This window comes from Dermacentor variabilis, chromosome 4, assembly GCF_050947875.1.
Source record: "Dermacentor variabilis isolate Ectoservices chromosome 4, ASM5094787v1, whole genome shotgun sequence".
NCBI classification, from domain to species: Eukaryota; Metazoa; Arthropoda; class Arachnida; order Ixodida; family Ixodidae; genus Dermacentor; species Dermacentor variabilis.
The window spans coordinates 193045425-193065245 of NC_134571.1; the positions used below are offsets into that span (position 1 = coordinate 193045425).

A 19821-nucleotide genomic window follows, 5' to 3' on the forward strand; every position below is an offset into this window, starting at 1 on the left:
TTGATCTGTCAGCACAACAGTTATACAAACACTAAAAAAAAGAAAAATACTATCACAGGCACTATCTATGAACTGAAGGTGTAATGCAAACAAGTGGTAGTAATACGATGCATATTGCACCAAAGTGGGAAAAAGAAGCAGTAAAACGAGCACGTTGTACACCAACGCCACACACCTCACATCTGAATATACTTTATCAAATTCGTCCTTTGTTACAGTGATGAAGGGCTCACTTACGCCTTACGCTCTTTTATACCGGTTTATATCTTTGCCTGCTTGTTGCACTAACAGATCGTGAAGAAACTCGAACTCACCCAGTTCTCGCTACCGGTGCGGATAGCGCTCTTCAACGCTTTAGCTGCATACGATACACGAAATTACAAGGCTTTACGGAAGCAGTCTAGCAGGGCCACAGTGGGATGCGACAATGAGATCTTGCTTAAAATAAGATTGTGTGCCATTAATTTTCGCACAAGAAAAGCAAATAGACTTCATATTTGACATTATGCGTATGCAGAGCACGTCAACGGACAGTACAGGGAAAAAGAAGGCCACGTACAAGCTTCCCCGCGTTGCTATCACTGGACTTGCCCAGATCATCCAAAGTACTGACAGCGTATCGTGACAGGATCTCCACTCTACTGTCTCACGCGTTCCTTTCCTTTTCTCAATTTTTTTTTTGCCGTGGGTGATAGCTGTCCACCTAACGTAGTAGAACTGCGGGTTCGATTCCTCGTGCGGCGTATATTTTCTTAATTTTCATTACGTGGCAATCGTATTGAGGCCACTTGACAGACCAAAGTGGGGTTAAGTAGCCTGCCAGAGGATGTAGCCTTGGCAAAAGTAAAATGGCTGGCAGCAGGCTGACCCGTCTCGTTGACGTCGCTAGGCATATTCCATCGGAGCACATGCAGGATCGCAGTTGCACGTTGCAAGCCATGCATGCAACGCTGACAGCCTTTGGTTTTGCACGTTTCGTTTCCTATTTAGGGAAGCTACAGACATAAACACTGCTCGAGTTCAGGGTTGGTGCAGTGTATACGGATTCTTTTAGATTCTTTCGCTCGACCATATTCCTTTCTTTTATCGTCCATCATTCACGACCTGCCGGTCCCGCTAACAAAGTGGGCCGAGCGCCACTCGAACCTCTGGCGAACACCGAAAAAGAATAGCCATTACAACAAAACCGTTGTATGCAATGTTTGCCCAAGAGCGGTATTCTCGATATCCCAACGTACACTCCAAACACGGCAACTACTTTAGTATACATTTACCATGTTCTTTTTTCGGACGCACAAAATACTAATGTACACTGATTGAGCGCCGAACAAAGCATCCATGTTTATTACGATTAGCTGTGCGAGTTGCAATTGCCAATCCGCATTAGTTAACCTGCCCAGAAATTCCACGTTGACACGAGGACAAAAAACATAACTTGCATAGCGCTGACACCAGAGGAGCGCGCCCCCAATCAAGTATTATACCTGGAGCCGTGTATCTGTAAAGTGTCCGAGAGGGCAGATACTAATGCTTTACCAACAACTACCCAAACGCAGCTGCCGACACTACGGCGTGGGGCATGAAGTATTTCGTGGCCACCTACTTCCGGGCAATGCGACACGACCGACGAGTGGTGCTATCCCATCCGCCGTCGAGGCTGCAGACGCTGCTCTGGCGACTGGGACACACGGGCAAAGTGCGGTACGTGCCGGCCGTCCGCACCGTGCTCGTGCCGGGCATCTACCAGATGGAGCCGTACGTGTACCTTTCCTCCCTGGCCGACGGGTACATGCCGGATTACATCAACTACGTTACCATGGGCGCCCTGCTATCCTGGGAACTCGCGACGATCGTTACCCGAGGCCGGGGTGCCTCTCGTGTCCGCCCCGCCGCGCTGGAGACAAGGGTCGCCAGACGGCGCCAAGGAAGAAGGGACACCGAAGACAACTACCTGGACAGGCTCTACTGCCTTCTGGACTTGCACTCGAGCCTCGGGTGAGTCTGTCATATTCGGCGTTGCTAATGTGCCAAGAAACAGGCGAACTTAACAGCGTAAGCATGATACACGCGTTGTTGGCGGATGGCACGCTCTTCGCTGAAAACGCTCACAAACACAATATGTACTTTATTGCTTTTTCGCGTCTCCTATACTGTTAGCTGCGCTTTGCCATCTACTTCAGTTTTCGGTGCCACTGTCCTTTGTAGCGTCAAGGAAAATCATGTTTTTTAACGACGGTAAGCTGGTGCTCTTCCTAGAATTTGTGCTCACACTCATGTTACAATTATTGAGTGCGTTTTCATTGTTCACAGGCATGTTGCAATTGGATTTTTTTTTGCAGCTTCATACTACTGTCGGTAGCCACAGTGCGTGGTATACGCAGATTTTCGCTTTGAAATAAATTCTAAAGCGGCTTTGTGGTCGCTGTAATACACACAAGCTTTCCGTTGTTACTTGAGAAATATTTTTGGTCAAAGTTAGATGTTATGCATGACCGTGTACGGTAGCTGGTTGAATTGGATCGTTGAAGCAACCGAGGCCGAGATCTTCCACGAATGTATGAACCACTACTTTGTTTCCGGTTTTGAAATGTCTGCGTTAAAGTGTCCGACAACTGCCTTCGCGAGGGATTGACGGCAACGTACTCATACGTTGATCAGCGCGGAAATGCGCCCGTCAATCGCATCGTCGTGTTGCTTGGCGACTGTTTTAACGCGAGAGCGTTAAGGAGCTCGTGTCGCAGAAAATCCGGTGTCGTCGGCGTCGTTGACCGTGAGCCAAAAATCCCAGAAGGTAATTCATAAATAAAAACAACTTGCAAGATGGGCTGGGTGGGAATTGAACCAATGTCTCCGGAGTGTGAGACGGAGACGCTACCACTCAGCCATGAGTTCGATGGTTTAAAACCGGACAAAAGCGCCTCTAGTGAATGCAGTGTTGCCTTAGAAACGTGCCGCAGAAAGTTATACTGCGGTGTATATCGCTAATTATGAGCATGTAAATTATAGAAATTGCAGTTAACCGAGTAGCGAAGTACGTTTCCGCTACATTTCTGCGCTTGGCGCACATGCAGAGCCATCTTGCGGCAAACACAGGAGACTCCCTCCTCGCAATGTACGGCGCTGCCCCGACAGGTGGCGCGCCACTCGCCCGCTTCTCCCCTTCGTCTCGTTTTAGCGCATTCGGGCCGTGCGGGGACCGGTGCGAGGATGCCCCAATACCCTTGCGTTTAATAAGTTTTCTCGCTCTCTCCCCTTCCAACTTCCAGCGTGCGTCACTCGAATTCTCGTGGTTAGGCGACGCGGCTTCTCTTCCCGCTCACAGCGCGATTCCTAGGTGCAGCTTCCGATGCGGGACGCCTCTCACGTGACTGCTGCGCCGTAGCGCGCCTGGTGGGAAAGCGTCCCCTGCGATGTGTGCCGTGCTGCTGGCGAGGAGTCATGCGTGTGCATGGTGCTCCTGGAACAAATAATTAGAAAGATGTGCTGTGGACTTAGAAGTGTTGCATATGAAAACTATGTCTTTGTTTGACTCAAGAGCATGCCGAGCGAATGAGTGGGCGGTGCGAACGGGGTGCGATAACGCTATCGCATTCCACTCTTGAAGGCGAAGCTTAAGCGTCCTCCAATTTTTAAGCATAAATGCTTTAGCTTCCATTCTCTACGACTTTCACGTTACCTTGAGCCAAAATCCGGAGCCTTTATCCGGCCAGTTAACCGTGAATATCCGTGCACGTTGTAAAACCAAGAAGATATCATCAGGGTAACCAGTCAGGACTGGTCTCTGGGCCCCTACCGTTTGCATAGGACCGCATTACATACGCTAGTTACTGGGCAAACAAGTTAAGAAATACAGTGCTTCCGAGTTCTTCCTAATGTTTGTTCACAATACCACTCAAGGTGTAACTTCTAGTACGCTGGAGTGTTATTAGTCATTTCCAATAGCGACTCTTAAACTATACACTTGCTTGTCATCTTCTGGTGCTGAGCGCTCAACGCCAGTGGTTGCCGAGTTCCGCGGCGCGGGTTTGGCGTCGGCTCCAAAGAGGCGTGACGCTGCTTGGCGCCTCCTTCATCCGCTTCCTACGCGTCGCGGTGGCTCAACGGGTATTGCGTAGCACTACTAAGCACGAGGTCGCGGGATCAAATCCTGCCCGCGGCGGCTGAATTTCGATGCAGGCCAAATACAACAACGCCTGTGTTTTTTGCATTGGGGGCACGTTAAAGATCCCCAATGGCCAAATTAATCCGGGGTCTCCCACTGCGGCGTCCCTCATAATCAAATGATGGTTTTGGCGCGTAAAACCCCAGAATTCAATTCATTCTTCTAGCTGGGCAATGCGCTCCGTCTCCCTGGCGTCTTTCGCTGCTTGTCGTGCGGCCTTCAGCGGGTTTTCTTCTTCTAGCTGGGCAGCGCCCATAGAGACCAGTGCACAGTATAGCGTGGTGCGGTGTGGTGGGTTGCGCCGTTGCGAATATATTAAGATTGTGGCTAGTATCAGCTCCAACTAATCTGCTTTACCGGGTGCCATTTTATGCTTACATCTACTCTCAATTACGGGAGAGCCAGCAATATTTTTGTGTGTTTCGTACTGAAATGAAAGCTGGGGGGCCATATGTTCGCTTGACGCCTCTGATTTACGGTGGTATGAACTCGTGCTTTTGGCCATGCGGTGCCGGCCGGTATTGGCCCACTATATGTTCTGTCGATGCCACGGATGCAAAAAAAAAAAAATTTGGAGGATGCTTAAGCTTCGCCTTTAAGAGTGGAACGCTATAGCATTCAAAGCGCCCTGACTGCTTCACACGCTTCCCGGCAACGGGAGCCTATGTAACCGTAATGTTTATCGGGAAACACTGGCCGTGAACGCTATGCACGAAGGCGGGCTTCGTAGTAGAAACGCGCCCTCTTGCGTGAGCTGCGACACGACGAAGGCGAGCGCCAGCTGGAGGTACTGCAAGCAACCGTGCGCGCCGCTGCCTCGCCCCCAATACACCCGCGCATCGGCGTGAGCAAATGGCGGACGCTGCGGCTGGTCTGTGAATGGTGGAAACCCTGGAAAAGCGGTTTCTTTGAGTTTTCGGGTAAGAGAATTGTTTTCTCGTATAGTCAAATTACAATCCGACGCTATCATGTCTGTAGGCTGTGTGTAAGTCATACCTACGATTTTCAATTTTCCCACGTATTTAGCTTGAGAAGTTCAATTAGTTCAGCAAATTACTTGCGTCGCACGGAAGGTCTGGGTATGGGTGGTTCGAAAATATTTCTGCCGGAACAACGCCGACGGGGGACGCCGCATTTTCTGCGACACGGGCTCCTTAGCGCTGTCGCGTTAATATCTTGGCATCAAAGCCACAGACAGCTTCGCTGTAAGAAGGCGCAATGACACGAGAAGGCCAATAGAGCACACTCACGCAGCACTACTTTCGAAAGCAGTACTAATGCGGTTAACATTGTTAATGTACTTCACACTTTCCGAGGGCTATCTCTGTCTATGTTTGTATTTAAGAGTTTTGCGGCCTACTTGGGTCACTGGGTAGTTCGTGGTTGAATGGGAAGCGCCTCTGCTTGCTGTGCTTCAGGTAACAGGGTTCGAAACCATCAGGGTATGTGGAAAGTGTACATACGTGCCGCTCATCAGCGAACCTTTATGACGCTGACATGACTGACTGTATATGCGGGACTGGAGAAGTGCCCCTGTTCGAAGAAACTCCTAGTTAATTTCCTTTCGCTTTATCCTCTCGTAGCTTCAACGGTAGTCAAGGAGGGAAGGTGTTGAAGGTCCGAAGTCGGCGCCCCTCGATGATTCGAGTGCGCGGTGGCAGCGCTAAGGAAGAGCCGTTGTCCGACGAAGTGACGTTTTATTCAAACGCCGAAGCGTCTGTTCGAGTCCAAGCCCGAAGCTCCACTCTCCCCCACACAACCAAACATGACTTTTTAAGCCCTCAGTTGTACAAATGATTCGCAAACCAGCCAATCACATATGCGAGTTCACATCATTGTGACCAATAGCACAACCACCTTCGTGCCGCACACAGCATTGGTGGAAACAGTGGCACTCTTTAGAACACGCCAGGGGATAGGATTTCTCAAACATACGTGCCACCTCCCTCTCCCATACGTTGGGCTGCGAGTACCGGCCCCTGATGTCTTCCCTCTTTTCACCTGCAAACGGCCGCCATGCAAGCTGCCGAGAATGTTCCGTGAAATCGCGGATTATTAACCGCATATTCGCCGGACAGCGGGCTACCCTGCCAGTACTGAGAAATCTGTCTCCCGTGCAGCTGTGTGCCGGTTCGCTTGAAATACAAACACCATAATTGGGACCCGATGGCAATCGCACACAAAAGCATTCCTCGGCCGTAGCCGGCTAAGTGGTAAAGCTACCGCCATTTTCACGGGAATCCTTAGCAGGCGCACGCGGATGCCAAACATCAAACTGGGCAGCGTCGCGTCGCTCAATTTCCGTGACCGAGACGGTCGACGGGACATTTGGGGAGCGCATGGGCATTAGTGGTGGCGGTGACCTCAAGCACCCCACTACTTTCATCTTCACGCTCGTCTCCCCGAACGCTCTCCTTCAGCTCGGCCCTTCTACCCTTTTGTTCCGAGCGGGGGTGCAGTTCTAGTGCCTGTTCTACGGTGCAGCTACTAATCCGCTTTCTCTTCACGCGTGAGTGTTGCCCGCGTCCCCTTTTCGCGGAACCCATATGCGTGCCTCATTTCCGGTTATTGGCCGATACAGCAGGTGTGGGGCTCGTCCTACGCTTTGCTATAGTCGCCTAAACTGGGCCACAATATAACAGCGAGGTCAAGTCCCTAATCTCAAACTGACTCTCCTTGACGCCGACTTGGAGCACTGTGAATGGGCCACTCATTCCGCGCTCGCTGGTCTTCAGTGAACCTCTGAGTTGCCAGCTCGATTCACTGGGTGTGTGCCGCTCTTCAACGAGTGTCTCTGACGCCATCTTGGGTAACTAAATATGTGCCACTAGGAATGAGACCCGCCGTGGTTGCTCAGTGGCTATGGTGTTGGGCTGCTGATCACGAGGTCGCGGGATTGAATCCCGGCCACGGCGGCCGCATTTCGATGGGGGCGAAATGCGAAAACACCCGTGTGCTTAGATTTAGGTGCACGTTAAAGAACCCCAGGTGGTCAAAATTTCCGGAGTCCTCCACTACGGCGTGCCTCATAATCAGAAAGTGGTTTTGGCACGTTAAACCCCAAATATTATTATTACTAGGAATGAGCCTCAAATTGCTTCGATATTCTGCGGAATCGAACCCACGTCTCAAGGGTTCTGCAAAGACGCCAACCCTAGGCATTAGCAGGCTGCACCACAAATGCACTGGATATGCGCGACTTTTAGCGAACGCCTTTCGCGCCAACGATTTGGCGATATGTGCCGCTCTTCATAGATTTCTGGGCAGTTTGGTTCAATGAATATGTGCCACTGAGTGTGCAGCAAGCGAGGGAACAATTCTCATTGTATGCTGGCACCGGCTCGCCACGCTTCGCGTTTCACAGGGCACGCGCGGACATCTCGGCAGTGTAACTAGATGGCTCAGCGTGGCCAGAAAGAAGCGCTAGAGGAGCGCGGTTGCCGCATTACGCATTTCCTACCGTTCGCGCGCACCGACACGCTATGCATTTCGGCAGCCAGGCACAGGTTTTGTGGCGGCGGCACGAGATGGCACCGAGTGTTCTGAGGAAAGTGCGAACGAGGAGTCCCTCTGCAGTGCAAACATCGTACAGAAATCTTTCGAGGGTGAATTACGTTTTGCCACTGTATTGATGCAATGCGAATGCATTACCGTCGATATTCATTGGTTTCTTCCAGACATTCTTTTGTATACCTCTTGCGTATCGCAATGCACAAGACATATAAGCAGGCAAAGCAAAAAAAAAATGTGGACGAAAAAATAGCAATACTGCGCACAATCGGTACAATAACGCTTATGAGCGCAGACACATAAAATCGAGCTAATTAGGAGACAATGATATCGATGGCTTGCTTATGCCCGATTAACTTGATGTGTTGATATTCCCAGCCTCTACAATTTAGGCGGTTAACCTGCTCCTTATATGTTCCTTAAATAACAGTATTATCAAATATTGAGCGGTGCCCACACATCTCAGAAATAAGTGCAAAAAGAAAACATCAGTTGCCACTTTGTTCACCTTGTTGCTTACAAGGTGAACATACCCGAACAAATATTTCACACCAAGATGAGGCATGATCATGCTAAAGCACCCGCCGCGGTTGCTCAGTGGCTATGGTGTTGCGCTAATGAGCACGAGGTCGCGGGATCGAATCCCGGCCACGGCGGCCGCATTTCGATGGGGGCGAAATGCGAAAACACCCGTGTGCTTAGATTTACACTCTTAAAATTTTAACACCCTTATGGGTGTAATGCGGGTGTATTCATCTTTTCACCCTTGTAAACACCCTTGAAACACCTTTTGTAACGTAAAAGGGTGTTCAACAAGAAAACACCCTTGGAACACCCCAGTCTTTCTAATTTACACCCTAAATATAAGGGAGTAAGTGAACAAGCTTACAGTATATGATAAATGAACATTGCCAGTTAAGGCGTTGATATTGGCTATACATGAAACGCGCGCTACCTGCGCTTGAATTAGGTAGCTGGAATGATTAGATCGGGGCATGTAGGCAGCATCGCACTGGCTCCGAACAGTGGTCAAAAATGAAGTTTCCCACGAATGTTGATATCGAACGGATGACACTAACGCGCAGACTTTGCATAGCCAGATATCTGCAAAACGCTTCATATGATCAATGGCAAAATATTTATAATGCTATCACTGAATACTTAAAGGTGTGCAACCAGCTAGACTGGGAATGGTTAGGAGTCAGGGCTAACGGTAAATAGCTCACCAACTTACGGTTTGTAGATGACATTGGCATACTCAGCAACGCTGCAGACTATTTGCAAGAAACGTTTGAGGACCTTGTCGAAGAAAGTGTACGAGTCTGATTGAGAGTTAGTATGCAGAAGAGAAAAGTAATGTTCCGCAGCCTGGCGAGAGAAGGAATGTCATGGTCGGCAGTCAGCCTCTAAAACCTGCGCAGAAATACGTTTATTGAGGTTAATTACTCGCAGGGGCCTCTGATCAAGGAAATTAACAAAAATAAAAAATTAGCTGGAGAGCTTACGGCAGGCATTACTAAAGCATGACCAGGGAGCTTACTGCTAACCATTGCTTTCTACCGTTACTAAAGTATGGGGCCGAAACTTCGAAGTTACCAAAGAAGCTTGGGAAGACGTTGAGGACCGCGCAACGAGCGATGGAATGAAAATTATTAGGCATGACGATAATAGACTGGAAGACGGCGATGTGGATTAGAGAGCGAACGGGGATAGCTGATATTCTGGTTGACATTAAGAGGAAGAAGTCGTGCTGAGCAGACATTGCAGTGCGTAAGGGAGAGAACTGCTGGTCTATTGGAGTTGCAGAATGGGTGCTAAGGGAAGGGAAGCACAGTCGAGGAACGCAGAGAATAATGTGAACGTGATGGAATTGGGAAACTTGAAGACACGTGGAATCAGTTAGCACAAGGCTAGATCGCTGGAGAAGCTTTCGTCCTGCGATGGACGTCAAAATAAGCTGATGATGATAATCATGATGATGTGACGACATCCATGCTACCTTCGCGGCATGTAATTCATGTTATGTCATGCATGCGTGTCATGCACGTTCTGATAGCTCGATTTGCATCGATTGCAGAGGGGGGGGGGGGAGGGGGCTAGTAGCGGCGTGCCAAGTGGGGCACGCCGGGCACTTGTAACGCTCACTAACAGTAAAATTTTTGCTGCTTTGGCAATGGCCCCGCTCCTTCCCCCTCCACGGTCAATTGCTGTAGATTGCTGTAGACCCCTCCCCCTAACTTGTCAACGGAAACGGGGGAGGGGAGGGCAGCTGCCGCCGGGCCGCAAACCTCAGGCAGCCAAATTACCGGCTGCATTTCCCTTTGGACGTGAATACTGCTCTAATGTCATTACACTGTAGAATTCGTGGCGGTTCAAAGGCATGCGACAATAAAAAAAGACACATACAGCTATCAGTAAGTCTTAGCTTGAGCAGATCTTTGGGAGCTGGGCAAGATTCTCACAGAAAAAAAAAAAGCTTGGCACCCCTTTTACAGGCATTGTCAACTCTGGGTCCCACCGCTGACTGCACATTTTCGGTAAAAAAATCACACAGGAACTCCTCTCGGATTTGTCTAAGTGTGCGTAAGCATTGTGACTCTTCCTCATCTACACGCAGTCCATGTCGTTATCAATGTTATGAGACTTGATCCGACAAGTATAAGCGACAGCGCTGCGGCGACACGAGCTGCTCTGGTCGGCGGCGCAAGCAAAGTACTGCAGCTGGCGGGGCCAGGCGCGCTGGTGACGTTCCGTTCGTTTTGAGCCGTTATCGCTCTTTAGCCCTTCTCATCCGCGTCGAACCATTATCAACCGTTCTCCGGCGGCGGCTGCTTGTGGCACGGCCGCGCGAACCGTATCTTGAAAGCGAACTGCATTGTGGACAGAGTGTGCCCACTGCTGAAAACTTCACGCGCTGTGTTCTCACCGTTTACTTCGCTTTGAAAACAGACGCGCGTACACCTATCTTGAAAGTGATCTGCGAAAAGCGAATAGTGCGGCATAAGCTGAAAGCTTCGTGAGCGCAGTGTTTTCGCCGCTTCGGTCGCGTTGAAGCGAGAGCTAGCACGAAGGTGAATTCACTCGCTGCTGCGGGTTCTATTTTGAAAGATATCGTGCGGTACGGACTGACGGACGGATAGATTTTCTTGTTGGGTAAGTATAGAAATGCTTACGTTATAAAAAAAAATCGCAGGGTTCGCGAATTTCGCGATAAGAACCAACACCAACCTACACCCCCGCCCCCAACTGAGCGATGCCGTCTTGATCGCCCCTCCCAACCCCGGGAAAAGGGACACTACCTCTCTATCTCAGTTGAAGAAACGATGATGAAACGTTAACAACGACAATAACGGCATTTCCTAACGAGTTGTCTTATGGCCTCTGAGATTTGTGCGCGAAGCTGGCGCGCGCGAACCTGGGAGGCCATAATTGGCCGCTTAATAGCATAAAAAGACAAAGATAATGCCGAACGACACAGTTAAAAATTCAAACAAAGAACTGATCTTAGCTATACTGTTTGGGGAAAAGAAATAAAAAAATTAGACAGCCGCAACACACGCCACTAAAGCCACCACCGCCGGCATAACGCGGAACTAACAGTTGGCAAGATTCATTCGCGCGTCATTGCTTCGTCCGCTTCGTCTCCGCAACGAGAGCCGCCATCTTCTCGCGCCTAACGTTTTGTATGGTTTTGTTCTCTGCAATCCGCGCACACAGCTCATCGGTGGATGCACGTATGCTCGGCGTCGCAATGCGGCCTGCGTCATTATCTGGTGTTCGCGCAATCGGCGTGAAACATGTCACATGTGAAATATTTGATGGAAGTGCCTCTCGTCCGAGTCAAGCCGCCGTACGGGTGTATGGCTGTGCGCCCCGTTCTCGGAAGCGTCGACGGGTTTCCGGCATGCGGATTTCAGGTACGTGCAAATGCGTTTCGCCCTCCTATTGAGCTCCGGAGCAAAGCGTGCAATATTTCATGTGAAAGATGCAGTGCCTGTCATCATGGTGTGAATTTCGAGCTGCAAACGAGAACTTTAGCACTTAGAGCACACCGTGGCTGCTAAGTCAACATGGAAATTGTTTTACGTTACCGTAATATGTTGCTGTCAGTCTAATCTGCGGCTTGTGGACAGCTAGCCCATTGACTTTTGCTTGTGGCAGCGATAGGTATATAAATGGAAGCGGTAATAATTTTCGAGAGCAGAGAGTTGTTTCGCTCGATGTTTGGTCGTGTTCATGGCGTTATGAAAGCTAGAAAACTAACTGGCTTGATCGTGCTTAGTTCCAACTCTAAGGGGCGTAACGTTGGCGCTGTATATGTTTGTTTTCGGTGTCACGAGTACCACTTTCATGCTTTTGTTGCATGAGAGTGGTAGCTGCTGCATGCCGTCTGGGCAGAATACAATAAAAGCAATTTCCTCACTTTCATACGTATGCAATGTGACGTAACAAAATTTCTAGCGTTTTATTCGGAGCGTAAATATCCAGTAGAGTTTAGTAAGAAACTCAAATTCTGTCTTAGCTTAGTAGGCGTGAAACAAGTGAAACTCTCATTCCTTTTTGAATTGTTCGCCCAAACCGCACCGCCCGCAGATGCGTCATCGGGTAATTGACAGTAGCTTCGCTACGTGACTTGTTTTATGCGCCAATATTGCCCGGTTAAGTATCCTGTTAATTTATGCCGACGCTCGTTTATCTTGATTTTAAGCGGTTACTATCCCCGAGTACCGGACGATGCCAAACTTGTGAGGTGTAGCAAACGCGGGAAATTCAGTGGCGTGGCTGGAAGTTCCTGTTTTTACGTTGCTTGCATTCAAAGCCAACAGACACAGTATCACTGATTTATTTTCCATTTCTGCTGTACTTGATCAATCTAATGTGACAACTGCATTTGCTCTTTAATGTTCTCCATTTACCATCTATTCAGCTTGGCTGCCGTCATCTGTTCAGAGGATGCCACTGTGATAGCTCTTTCGTATAGCACATGCCTCTAGGCCCTTGTGTTTCAAGGGCTCTGGCGAGGCAGCAGTGCTCCAAGTAATTTTACCATCCTATATATTTTCTATTTTTACATCATTCTTCCACGATGGATTTTTATGTTCATAGTATTCGTCATTAGTCATCGCCATAATTTTATAGCACGTAGATTTTACGCACTTTACAGCGACAATTTTTAGGCCAGTTGACAGCCAAGTCGCATCTTCCATAATACGTCAACATTACCACTTGTCATGTCGCTCTTTGGCCAAACCTGGCCCTTGCGCCATAAAACACCACACATCATCATCATCAGCTTGGCTGCCAGAAAATGCTTGAATTTCTTTCAGTATCCAAGTGACGAAATATTTCACTGACGGCCGTGTGTGAAACGCACAAGATGACAAAACTGATAGCAAAATGATGAGATATTTCTTTTATAGCGTTTGGACTCGACTTTTGGTGAGGATGTCGATCGACCTTGGACCTGGTGACAGCACACCCGACATCTCCAAAGTGCAGCCTATCAGTTGAGTGCCCCCGAATGGACCATCAACATCGGAAAATGAAGCAGAGCTAGGTAGGGGCAATTTTTACTTTGGAACAGTATACTGACAGCTGCCTCTTTCTTTAAGAACTAAATAACATGTTTACAAACCAATCCTTTCTCTTTTTGCAGCCTACATAGAATTGTTTTTTTGCTTGTTATACAGACCTTCAGAAAGCAGTTCTTCTGAACCCTTTTTGCTTGCACAAATAAATAAAGAGGAGTGCACATTCTGAAGAAATTGATGCACTGAAATGTGCGTTCGACACACAATGAGATGCAAAATAACCAACAACTTGAAAGCGGTAAAAAAAAACAAGTTTGAAACATGTTCTAACATCATAACCCACCTTGGCATACGGACCTAAATATAACAGCAATAGAGGTACAGCAGAGAAGTGTTTGTAAATGTTTGCAAGATATGTGCATTGTCTAAGAAATTGTTTTTATTTACTTGGAGCTTCTTGGTGCCATGGCAGTGCAGTAAAAGCTCGAGATGATGCCCCTGCTCCTAATAAAGCACCTTAAGATTTTAAAATTAGATTATGGGCTTTGACATTCCAAAGTCACAACCTCAAGTTTTGGGAACCTGGCCTTCTTTAATGTACACCTGAATCTAAGTTCATAAGCGTTATTGCATTTTACCCTCATTGGAGGGCAGCTGCCATGGCCTAGATTGAAGCTGGGACCAGCATGACTGAGCAGCATGGCATCATAGTAAGTGGGCTATAACACCAGGTCAAAATGAGAAATACTGCTTAGAGCTACCAACTTCTTGGCTCACAAGCACTTTGCACTACCGTTTATGTACCAGTTTCTTTTTAGGCTGACTCCATTATTAGGGTGCGAAGCTTCAATTAGTCAAAACCAGCCTAAATTACAGAACCAGCTCAAAACACGCACCATGTATAGCTGGATTTGGACATGAAAATGGAGTCAGTTCATGTCGCCGAAAATGGAGGTGGCAGTCACACTATTTCATGCATTTTGCCTAAAACATAGTCAGTAATAATTAATCAATTTCTAAAATATTCTTTTCATAAAGTTTTTTCAAGCATGAAAGGAGGAGCCAAATGGTGTTCAGGTGCACGAGCGGTTACTTGCACGGCACTTCTTGCATGTGTTCACTGGCTCCTTTCAAGCTTGAAAAAAAATTTGTTGCACCTATTGAGCAGTAGAAAGCTGGATTGGGAATTTTTCAGGATGCTCTACAATTTTCGCACTGACACTTTTGCTTTGAATATAATATTTAAGCAGTTAAATAATCGTTAATAACTAATTACCTAATTAGGAAAAATGCAAGAATTGGTTTCATTTCCTCAAAACGATGGCAAATGACATTACCTTGGTGCTGTCCAGCTACGTGGTACTTGTACATGTTTAAAGCTTGCACATGTCATACAGACCACCTGGTAATTACAAGGCATATATAGAAGTGGCTAAGTTGTGTGAGCCAGCCATGTGTAGCGAATCATGAGAAACAGCCATGTTTCTTTGACTTAAGGGCATGCTACATAAACAATATTTCTCCACGTGTAAGCTCATATGCATCTTTCAAGTGTATTGCCTCGTGTGTTCAAAATAAACCATCCGCGCGCTTCCTTCATTATGTCTTTATCTGTTGCCATGCTAAATTTTTAACATGCAACTGCACAAATTTTCATCTAGTTTTCATATTTCCTCGTTGTTTGGTGGCTTTATTTCTGAACAAGTTGTTTTCCGTTAAACCCTGTTGCACACAGCAGTGCACAGCATTTCTGCCTAGAGTGGGAATTGTTTTTTTTTTCAGATTCACATTAATACACCTTGCCTGGGCAAAATAAGGCATTCTACATAACACGGCCCTGCAATAATGTTTTATATTGCATTCCAGCATCATGCAAAACTGTTTACTTATTAGATTAGAATATGTATAAGTATTGGAAGTAACAGAACTGGAAGAAGCCAGCAGATAATGAGGCCAAGGAAAGCATACAGGAACATGTTTTAAGTTTTTTATATGAAGTATAGAAATGATAAATTCTAGGTAAGTGAAAGTGGATTAAAAGATATCCACCTGTGGGTGGGGAATTGACCCATAACCTTCACATTACGCATGTGATATACTAACCACTGTGGTACTACGGCCGTGTTCGAGCGTCGACAATCTGAGGGGCCATTGTGGATGGTTGAATGCTGCCTCGGCGGCACAGTGGTTAGTGCATTGCATGCCTAATGCAAAGGCTGTAGGTTCGTTCTCCCCGCATGCCTAGTTGTTTTTTTTGACCATTTTCATTTCCCTTTATCATTTCTACATTTAAATAGAAAATTACAAATAAGTTTCCACGTGCCTTCTCTGGCATCTTGCAGCTGTGATTCAGAAAAATTTTCACCCTCAGTATCCTTTCTTCTCGTTTGGAAGAACAGGAGCTTCACTTTAAAAATAATGAGTTCACCTTGTTCAGCATCTCAATGTGGTCTCAAATCTTATCACAGCATGTGTATTACTAAGTGAAGTTTTTGTTAAGATGATGATATAGCATGGGACGTAATTAGTAGCCTTTGTGTACAGATATATGACTAGTCTAATAAACAGGAGGATTTTAAGAAGCACTTCTAACATGGTCTTAGCATGTGTTTAAAAACACTAATCTAGCATGATTTCAGGCTTAACTGTTGTCCCTGAAAAATATTTGGATCATCTGCATTGGCATTGTTTTTAGAGAGCACCAATACTGCTTTGATAGAAGTAGCCTCGTGGAACATGAAGCATCGCTTCTTGCTGAGTCAAGGAAATATTATCTGCATATCTGAGGCGCATGCGTCATATGCTCGAATGCTGTTTAAAGGTTGCTAATAAGAAAATTACTTCACTTGCCTTCCAGAGATTGTTTCAGTAGTCTATGCTACTCGATCATAAACAATTTACCAGAGTGAACATTCATCACAGTTGGCATGGCAATGTTTATGCAAAATACCACAATTGCCTACTAGACATGTGACTGCACTAAAACTTGGAATTAATGACCAGTAAGATTTATGGGACCAGCAAAACTTAGTTTATTACTCCATAACAAAACGCGAGGCACTTCGGTTATTTCTGCCATAGAGTTTCTTACAGTAATTACTCGAGGGAACTCTGGCGCTGCAGTCTTACCACCATGGGAATGATGGGAAGCACATGGATTTCTGATATTCGTGCTTGTGAATTCAGACGTTCTTGTGGCTTCGTATATTATAGGCTATATCTGATTGTCGTAAATTTCAGCGCAGTCTATACTCTTCTAAGTGCAGAAGACGGCGCCAACACACACAATTTCTATTAATTGCAACGATTGAGCTTGTCCAGGTGGCCAAGTCGGAAGGCGCCAAGCGTCTCAAGGCACTGGTATGCCCGCGATAAATTCATCAGGGCGTTGCACTCGCTTGTCGTTACATGCCTCCGTGGCTTAATGGTTTCAATATCAGACTTCTGTTCTAGAGTTCCTGTGTCTGAATCCTGTCGTCGGACGATTTTAATGTTTATTTATTTATTACGCAGTATATTGTTGAAAATGACTAGTTTACAAAGTCACAAAGCCGTTTGAAGCCAAACAGACGAAGTTTAGGCAAATCCATGTACTTCCCATAATTTCCATGCTGGTACAGCCGTTCTTGTTTGATCTCCTGTGGACACTAACGTAAGAGTTCCCTCTAGTATATATTGTATGAAACTGATTTCTGAACCTCGTTCGTGCAGAAGCGGCACCACACCTGCGTAAACATGCACTACCTTTCGGCCAAGTGCAGGGAATGCTGTGAACTCGCCCTGTACAAAGCCTGCACTAAGTAAAACAAATCACAACGTGCAGTTGCTGCCACGTTGAACTGGTGGAATGAGTAGTGAAATGCAGCACCTCCTGAACTAGTTGAGAAAGTGCAGGTTAATCAAGTGGAGATTATATAATAACAGAAGTTGAGTGATTCTGCATTACATTCACGAAATATACTGCATGATACTTTTTCATTTATTTCCTTAGCTATTAAGAATCTCTTTTGCATTGTTGGACAAAACTATAGAATGCCAACATATTTTCTAGCATTCACTGGTAGCAAACATGTCAAAACTTGTAGTTTCTGGATGGCCGCTTTAGCCGTTAACCCCCAAGTTAATTCCGAAAAAATGTGCCAAATTTTCCAAATTTTTTACGTGCTCAATTTTTCGGTGTCATTCTCATTCTAAAAATATATTTCATTGGTCTCTGGTTAGAAATAACACAAAAATAAGAGCTGCTCTTGAGGGCAGCTTTCCCTCAATGCCGACTGTAACTCATCTTTGACAATAAGAGCAGCATAACATCGGGCAGAAAGAGTGCGACTCGTCATTGGCGATATTGGTACTACCTCCAGTCACTAGTACAGCTTGGGATCAATGGTTAAAGGTTGCGACTTTGTTGCTGCCCAATTTTAATTCTGCAGCTGTTACACTTGGGTGTAGCGTGTGTATGTACGTGTGCATGCATTAAAATGACTTCACGCTAGAGCAAAGCAACTGTAGTGCAGAGAGGCGTTAGTCATCTTTATATATTTGCTTTGTAAAGATGCACTAAGTTTATCTTTTGCAGTATAGACTTGGCGCTCATTGGCCAAAGATGCCATTGTGCTACTAAAACCTATCAATTAATTCGCTTTTTGCAGTAGCAGGTGCTTATTCCTTTCTCAGGATCGGTCTGTGAGTTTTAATTTGCTTTTCTTGAACTGTGCAATTCCCACTCACAGGACTGCATGTCATCTGAGGTGTTCCTTTTTCAATCATGAATGTTGAGGTTGCGTTTGTGAAACTCGATTTCTTGCCTCAAACGAGCTTGTACAAACTGACCAAGCTAATAATTCTACCTGCTTATATATTAAATATGTTGCGGTTATGAACCCTCATAATGAATGACACATAGTGTAAAAATTCTATCTAATGAAACAATTTAATGAAATTTTTCATGTTTTTCGCGTTCGTGTTCACTTCTCTACTCTGGTGTCCTGTCTGCATGCCTTACCTCTTTTTTTGCTTATTACATATCGTATAAACTTAACCATGCTTTTTTACCACAATGCAGGGGGAAAAGGTTCCGGTAACACCATGCATTCAGTATGGTGGCCCAGACGTGTATGCAAGCAACCTCCTTCATGTGGACCAAGAACTACTCTGCAGTGTCTCGCAGACTTCCATGCGAAGCCCTCAACATTCTCGTCTCAGTGGAATGGCTGCTCATCTATCTGCGTGTCCATCACCAAGACGGCCAGTTGTAAAGCTCCTGTACCCGTTTAAGAAAGCTTAATGATTTTTTTATTTAGTTTTCACGGTTGGCCATAGAATCTTAATATTTTTGATGTTTCTAACATTTTTACCTGGCACAAAGTGGTGCAATAACTTTAAACCAGTGTAATGTATTTAAGTGATGCTCACTCTAATGCCTATCTGGTTTTGTTTGTGTTTAAGAAATTTGAGTGTCTGATGAGGTAACAGCATTTGAATTTGTTATCGTGGCTCGTTTCAATGAGCTGCAAGGAAATAAGACGCAAAACTTGTCACACGCCAGTTGTAGCATTTTTGTTTTCATGACTAAAGTATACACGTTTAAAAAGATGGAAAGTGGGGAAAAAAGCCTCAAGAACATAATCGTCCTAGGATTGTCATGTCCTTACAACTCTGCAATGACTAATGCCTCATACATCTTGGGAGCACATTGGTCGCAATGCCTACAGGTATACTTGATAAGAGAGTAGCTTGCACTCAGATTTGCCACGCAGTTGATGGCTGATGGCTTTTGTTTGTCGTCTTCATGTTACTACTATGTATTCAATATTCATTTAGATGTGCTGCGGTTTTTTTGCAGTCACCTGTATATATATATATATATATATTTATATATATATATATATATTCGTTTCAATAAAAATTTAGTTAAGAGTTAGTGCTCATCTTTTCTGCTTCTAGTCTGTCTCCGTGTCACTTCGCGCTACAATACAAGATCATGTTACTGTACCAACTCGCCCAACTTTCTATCCTTGTGTTAAAGACACACTCAGACTTGTTCTTACTTATGTGACCGGTTATTTTTGTGCTTTATAATAAGATGCAGTGCTTTTCGAATGAAAACATGTGATAGTTCATAGTGAGGTTATTTAAAAAAACTGTTCTGCTTAAAATTTAATTGAGCAAGCATGTGCCATTATTCGGTGCTTATGTCCTTGTATTGGTATGGTTTTACTCCTTATCTTCCTTTTTTTTTTACTTTTAAAATGTGCAAACATTATTATGTAACAATTTCTCTTTAATGAAATAAATACTTTTCTTCTGACATTTTGTCACAAATTTTACAATAATTTTGTTCAGTTAGGTAACCTCAGATGAGCTGATTGTTATTCTGGTAGCTTAACTTACAATGCCTGTGAAATATTATATGCAAGCACATGGTGAAAAATAAACTAAATTATTGGGTATAAGCAGGTCACTGGCAGTATATGGAGCATACATATATTTCAGGGAATAGTGCATGCTTATATATTGAACAGCATGCACACCTACGCATGCTGTTTTGTTCGTAAATGCCGAAACATTATTCGACGTGGAAGCACTTTGTTCTTTGGCTTTCAGTGCTACCTTTAAGTC

The 19821-nt window shown here is 45.6% G+C and overlaps 1 long non-coding RNA gene across 1 annotated transcript; it reads left to right on the top strand.

Annotated features, from left to right (window-relative positions):
- The first annotated feature begins 11498 nt into the window (after window positions 1–11498).
- On the top strand, window positions 11499–19028 carry LOC142578118 (uncharacterized). The gene is made up of 3 exons (XR_012827175.1): window positions 11499–11589; window positions 13093–13229; window positions 18266–19028. It is a non-coding gene; the product is annotated as an uncharacterized LOC142578118 (long non-coding RNA).
- The last annotated feature ends 793 nt before the right edge of the window (window positions 19029–19821 follow it).